Below are 7547 nucleotides of genomic sequence, written 5' to 3' on the forward strand. Positions count from 1 at the left end.
ATGCTGTTACTTTACGAGATAAACTGTGGAATAACCAGGAATTTACGGATTATTTGTGTTTGTAAATGCAGCGATAAGTAGTTGTATAGATATATGATCATTCCTAATAACTGTCATGTTATAGTATCCATTTTAGTTTATTAAACATGATTTGAAGAATCATATTTTGTAAAGTTTGGTATATTACATGTCATGTATATCTAATTTCCATTATTTTTATATAAAGTGTTAATCATCGCACGATACTCAGATTGTAAGTATTTTCATAAATGTATAAAAATATGTTCCCGATTTGAACAGAGTCTCAAAAATAAAAGTCTTAGTACGTATTTATCTTTCCTCAAAATTCTAATTCATAATATTGAGTCGTTTGGACGTGAACGTCAAAAATGCTTATCCGAACACGTACCTCTTTTAAGATTTCGGGTAAATTTTTTTTTTTGGGTGAGCTGATAATCGATTCCCGTTCCTTTGGAGGTCTATACAATGAATGACCCATGAGCAGTACTTGATAACGAAAGGTAAATTTTACCTACACATTATTCTTATAAAATGAAGTCTGGTTTAACAAGACACCGCATTATACAACTTGGGACACCGGGTTTAAAGATACATTATGGGAGATTTTTATAGTGAGTTGGCCATTCTTGCTATAACAGTTCAAAAGTAGACGATGGAAGAAGAATAAATTGAAAATTTCAGTCAAATTACTTTATTCTGAACAAAGTTATCATCGTTGTAATATTTGACTAGAAATGGTAGTCAGATATATCTTCACCTTGGTCAATCGTTTGATTGACAGGCGTTAACTCCACCTACATAATCTCGATTATTAACGTTTTCAATGGCTTGAGACGGGGTTGCAGTTCAATTCGTATCACATTTATTTTTACTACAAATTAAAAATAAGACTTTTATTATATAGATAAGAAGCGAAAGTTTGAAAGGAAGGGACCAAATCAATGAGGCATAATTATAGCCGACTTTTTGTTAGCCTGCGTGTACTCTTGTACTGTAAGGTGACTACGTGACTCCCGAAGCAGACAAATAGGAAACACTACAGTGATCCAATGGGGCTGCAATTTAACTGGGGTGATGTTAGCTGCGATGTTTATCAATTTCCATAATTTTTCTGTAAACGCAAGTGACAAAAGAGCGTATAATACCATCATCCAAACTCTCATTTTAACCACAACTGAACATAATATCAAGGCTGTATATATCGAACTTTCAATCAAATTGACTGACATGCGGCATCGCTCAACAGCGGCCTCGCTTCGTACACTCTATCCTTTAGCCTCGATCTAACTGATGACGTCAACGTAACGGTTAATAATCTCCGCATGGGCCGCCATTTTTGATTTAATCAATCAGTGAATTCCTATTTAAATCAAAACTGTAGCCGAGCCATCCGTGGGTCTACAGGGTTGATTTTGGGCTTGTTGTTTAAATAAAGATCTAATTTATAATTTCTATAACATCTGAAGCCTAAATTAAGACTTGCAATAATCAGATTTAGCTCTTGCATAATGTATGTTTAAGTTGTTTGAAAACATATCCAATATATTGAGTTAATTGCTCGGCCCTAAGCTAGAGGATTTTAAGGGATTTTAACACAAAATTAAGCAATTTTATTCTAAAATATTATATTATCAGGATTGGTCCTTTAATGTTCCGTATGTAGGTTGCATTATCTGGTAATCAAGCAAGCATAAATCGGGATAGTATAACCGATTGGCCAGTGTAAGCGAGGTGGATCCCGCGGCTGAGTGGGTAAGACGTTGGCTCGCTAGCGTGAAGGTCGGGTGTTCGAGCCTGCATTGGCCGAGAAAGATCATCCCAATTTTCCGGCGTGGTTTCCCCTTGTAAGTGATGCAGGACGGGGGGCCTGACAAGTTTAGGAGCAGAACAGTAGGACATTAAACCCCATTTCATTTCATTTCATTTTATTCAGTGTAAGCGATGTTGTCTCTATAGCAGGGTTTACATGCCAGCAAATTGATAGTACCGCAAGCTTACATCTGAAAGCTTCTAATCGATCCAATCACTGACAAGGAGTGGTCTGTGTTACCTTGCTCTCGTCTACCGAGGTTGCATTATGACAATTGATAAGCCCTTGGGCACGCTACAACAGCCAAGAGTTAATTACCACTAATTTAAAAACATTTTTTTCTCTTTCACTGTCTGGAAACAAAAATTACCAGGATTATTTTTTCAGTGTTTGAAAATGGAATTTATGTTAATTTAAGGAATTTCTGTAAATTACAGGAAAAACACATACGGATAAAAAATTTTCACCGTGTAGAATAATAAAATAATATATCACTATTATTATTTATAGTGTGTCCGCTCACACCACGCGTTCAGGGGCACTTTACAAAGTGACAATATAATCATTTAAAAAGTAAAAAAAAAAACAAAAAAAACAACAAAACACCACAAGATTATGGATAGTTGTATATACAGAGTCAGTTGAAAGGGTGTTTAAATAAATGTGTTTTAAGTAGTTTTTTTTAAAAAAAAGAATATAGAGGTGGGCAAAATCTTAAAACTAAAAGACAGATTATTCTTGAAAACTAAAAGAGCACTGACCATAATAGACTAGCTGAACAGATTTGTACTTGAGTATATTATATAGTTTATGTTTTGTACGAATTTTTGCTCCAAGCTCCGTTAACTTTTAACGACTCGTTAAAATGGAGTTAATGGATCGTTATCTTTAACAGAGAGAAAATCTGTTGCGAGAAGCCCCGTTAACTTTAACATGTCGTTAACTCGCCGTTTTATTTAACGGAGGTGTTGGGCTCCATTATCTGGCATTAGTCGGCTATCAGTCGAAGTATACCCTTCGCAAAAAGTCATATATTCCCAGTGTAATTTTCTATAGAATATTCTAGGAGTTGGGCAATAGGGGCTATTCCATTTTCTATTGGATGAAATTCTATAGTATTCTACAGAACTTTCGGGGCCTGTAGGAAATAATGGCCCCAAATATTCTATTTATTTCTGTAGTGCAAATCCCAAAATTTTCCTACAGATTTATGCTAAAAAAATTTAATAGTGTTTTCTGTAGTAAATTCTACAGTTATCTTTTTGTCTTTAATCAAGTTTTGTGAACGGAACGCACAGTTATCCCATTGTCTTCAGTTTCTTGTTAATACATGAAGTTGTTAATACATGTACATTGAATTTAAAATTTTAAAATTTAGCCAATGAACAAACCGTCTTCTCTTGGATTAACTTTAATCAGCCCGGTAACTAACGGATAATGAAATTGACTTTCCAGAAACAGAAATTTAACGGACCGTTTACAAACGTTAGCAAGATAAGGGTCCGTTAGAGATAACGGATCGTTAAAATAACTTAGTTTCGAGCAATAGGCCAAGAGCATATACAATTTTAAACGACCAGACAAGAGCTTAATTATTTATACACTTTTAAAAGCAAGTAATAAAATCTTAAAATCAATTTGATATTTAATAGGTAACAAGTTATGTGATCAAATTTTTTAATTAAAGTTACAAGTCTAGCTGCAGTATTCTCTACTTTTTTTGGGCGTGGGGTGGATGGGCGAATGGTTAGCACGTGCGCGCTGTATGATAAGGTCTGTCCTTGAGTCAACTGGCGTGGTTTCGATTCCCCAGTTGTACGCGACACCCCCGGTTTCACCCAACTGCTAAAGGCCTCTACGAGCAAGCTAATTATTGAAATAAAATTAAACCATGTGTTAGTCCCGAAATGACTTAGTTTGTGTCGAGTGGACGTTAAACCCCATCTCTCTCTCTCTCTCTCTCTCTCTCTCTGTACTTTTTGTAATTTATCTAATATATCACTGTTACCATTTACCACCAAGCCCCATTCTCCCTATCACCACCCCTAGAGAAAAAAAATCACATACCGCTAGTCCCATCATCCGCCATATCACCACCCCTAGAATAACAAAATCAACATACCGCTCCCCCTAGAAAAATAAATTAACATACCGCTAGGCCTGTTGTCCCAGCCCCCCCCCCCTCCTAGAATAATAAAATTAACAAACCGCTAGCCTCATTCTCCCTATCATCACCCCCTAGAATAATAAAATCAACATACCACTCCCCTAGAGTAATCAATTAACATACCGCTAGCCCCGTCGTCCCTAATACCACCCCTGGAATAATAAATTAACATACCGCTCCCCCTAGAATAATAAAATTAACATACCGATAGCCTCGTCGTCCCTATCACCACCCCTAGAATAATAAATTAACATACCACTAGCCTCATTCTCACTATCACCACCCCTAGAATAATAAAATTAACAAACCGCAGGCCCCGTCGTCCCTATCACTCCCCCCCCCACCCCAGAATAATTAACATACCGCTCCCCCTAGAATAATAAAATCAACACACCGCTCTCCCTAGAATAATAAAATCAACATACCACTCCCCTAGAATAATAAAATCAACATACTGCTCCCCCTAGAATAATAAATTAACCCACCGCTAGCCCCATTCTCCACCCCCTAGAATAATAAAATTAACAAACCGCTAGCCCCATTCTCCCTATCACCACCCCCCACCCCTAGAATATTAAATTAACAAACCGCTAGCCCCGTCGTCCCTATCACCCCCCCCACCCTAGAATAATTAACATACCGCTCCCCCTAGAATAATAAAATCAACATACCGCTCTCTCTAGAATAATAAATTAGTATACCACTATCCCCATTCTCACTATCACCACCCCTAGAATAATAAAATCGACATACTTCTCCCCTAGAATAATAAATTAACCTACCGCTAGCCCCATTCTCCATATCACCACCCCCTAGAATAATAAAATTAACAAATCGCTAGCCCCATTCTTCCTATCACCACCACCCACCCCTAGAATAATAAATTAAACTACCGCTAGCCCCATTCTCCCTATCACCACCCCCTAGAATAATAAAATTAACAAACAGCTAGCCTCATTCTCCCTATCACCACCACCCTAGAATAATAAAATTATCACAAACAGCTAGCCCCATTCTCCCTATCACCACCCCCTAGAATAATAAAATTAACATACCGCTCCCCCTAGAATAATAAATTAACATACCGCTAGCCCCAACGTCCCTATACCCCCCCCCCCCCCTAGAATAATAAAATCAACATACCGCTCCCCCTAGAATAATAAATTAACATACCGCTAGTCCCGTCGTCCCTATACCACCCCTAGAATAATAAAATTAACATACCGCTAGCCCCATTCTCCCTATCACCACCCCCTAGAATAATAAAATCAACATACCGCTCCCCCTAGAATAGTCAATTAACATACCGCTAGCCCCGTCGTCCCTATACCACCCCTAGAATAATAAATTAACATACCGCTCCCCCTAGAATAATAAAATTAACATACTGCTAGCCCCGTCGTCCCTATGATCACCCATAGAATAATAAATTAACATACCACTATCCCCATTCTCACTATCACCACCCCTAGAATAATAAAATAACATACCTCTAGCCCCATTCTCCCTATCACCAACCCACTAGAATAATAAAAATAACACAACGCTTCCTGTAGAATAATAAATTAACATACCGCTGTCCCTTTCTCTATATAACCACCAATAGAATAATAAAATTAACACACCGCTCTCCCTAGAATTAACATAACGCTATCCCCGTCGTCCCTATCACCACCCCTAGAATAATAAATTAACATACCGCTCCCCCTAGAATAATCAAATCAACATACCGCTAGCCCCGTCGTCCCTAGAATAATAAAATTAACATACCTTCAAAATAATCGTCGGTATGTGAAATATCATGAAGATTCTGTGGCAAAACAAATCCAGCTAAGATAATATCACCCACTGATAAATTACAGATGAACAAATTAGTTATGTTTCTCAGTTTCGGTGTTTTTACCATGATGATGATGACGAAGATGTTACTGATGATCGAAAATGTCAACACAGACGCCATTAAAACAATGAAAAATATTTCTCCTCCTTCTAGAGACATCTTAATTGGAGCTTTTAAATGTCACCCTGCGACGGCTACTGTAATCGCTTGTAGATCATTTCCCTGGAATGCGAATAAAATAAAATGTAACATTTAATGAGGAATTTGTGCAGGTGGGCTACGTGTTGTGATTGGTTCGACAAATCTGATAACCAAGAAGATCCGATACCACACGTGCAATGAATTATCACATTTTCAATTTCCATTTAAACACAAAACAAGTTATGATCACCAGGCATATATAATAACAGCCTCTTTTAATTGGATTTCAGAAAAAAATAATCAAAGATGCTATATTTGTAATATAGTACAAAACAAATTATGCTTACTCTCTCTAGAACACGCGATGTCACTTCTCGTTTGAGTTTACAGGCTCTACCAACATTTAGTTGCAGTGCGCGGAAACGGAGAATTACTTGAAGTAATGGCGGTAAACGGAGAATGAAGTACTTGATGGAATGACGGTAAACGGCAAACTATTGGTGATAAACTGAACAGCAACGTTATAAAGCAGAGTTATTCTATATCACTGACAGCTAGAACTCTAGAAGCTGTGTGTGGTTTAACAAATCATTGATCGTTTATCAATATATTATAAACTTAACCTCAAGAGAATGCGACAGTCTGTCGATAAGGGTGGCTGGATTCTCTGGAATGAAATCAAATGAAATGTGGTTTAATGTCCGACTGATCTGCATCATCAACCAAACATGTGAAGATCAGCCTACGCCTTGCAGTGTGACTCGAGGGGCGAATCCTGGATCCCCTACCATGTGGGCCAACGCCTTACTCGCTGCGCCACTGGGTGGACTATTTCCCGGTTATGAACGTTAAATAGATTAAATAAATGCCCTTTGATGACTGTGCTATATTTATCGACAAATAAAAAAAAACAAAAAAAAAACAACAGTTAAATAAATAAAAACTGACATAAAAATATCTCTCCCATGTTTTTGTGAGCATGTCACTTCCTTTATATTAAATTTCTTGCAAACTTTCTCAAAATTAAGCGAACAAGCCGCCATATTGTTTTGAACTTAAACAATGACTGGTTTGTAAACTGTTTTTGATTGGTTCGTAGAATCAAGCTACAGACAAGGGCAGATAATTTGAATGCGTAAATACCCCATGGCTTAAACTAGGGTATGGTGGATTAGAACGGAATGAGACCACTGGGGTACCTAGGATGCATTTCATGTATCATTTCATGTATACTAATGTCCAAAAGAAAGTATACACAATAAAAATATGACTAAGTTTTGTTCAAATCAAAAATATCTGATAAAACTACACTGAACATGTCTCGTGCGTCCAAACTCAATATTTCTAAGCAAATTGTACCCAAATACCGCATACAATGGAAAAACGACTTTGTTTGAAGCAGGACAAAATGCACAGTGTATACTTTCTTTTGGACATTAGTTTATTTTAGTCCGCAGATCAGACCATAACCCACGCTCTTAACTTAAAGACTCTGTCCGTCATTCCCATTTTCGGAAAATATTTCAGGATGCTGATTATTGCGACATTTCCTGGTCTTTTCATCTGTG

The sequence above is a fragment of the Patella vulgata genome, chromosome 2, assembly GCF_932274485.2.
Source record: "Patella vulgata chromosome 2, xgPatVulg1.2, whole genome shotgun sequence".
Taxonomy (NCBI): domain Eukaryota; kingdom Metazoa; phylum Mollusca; class Gastropoda; family Patellidae; genus Patella; species Patella vulgata.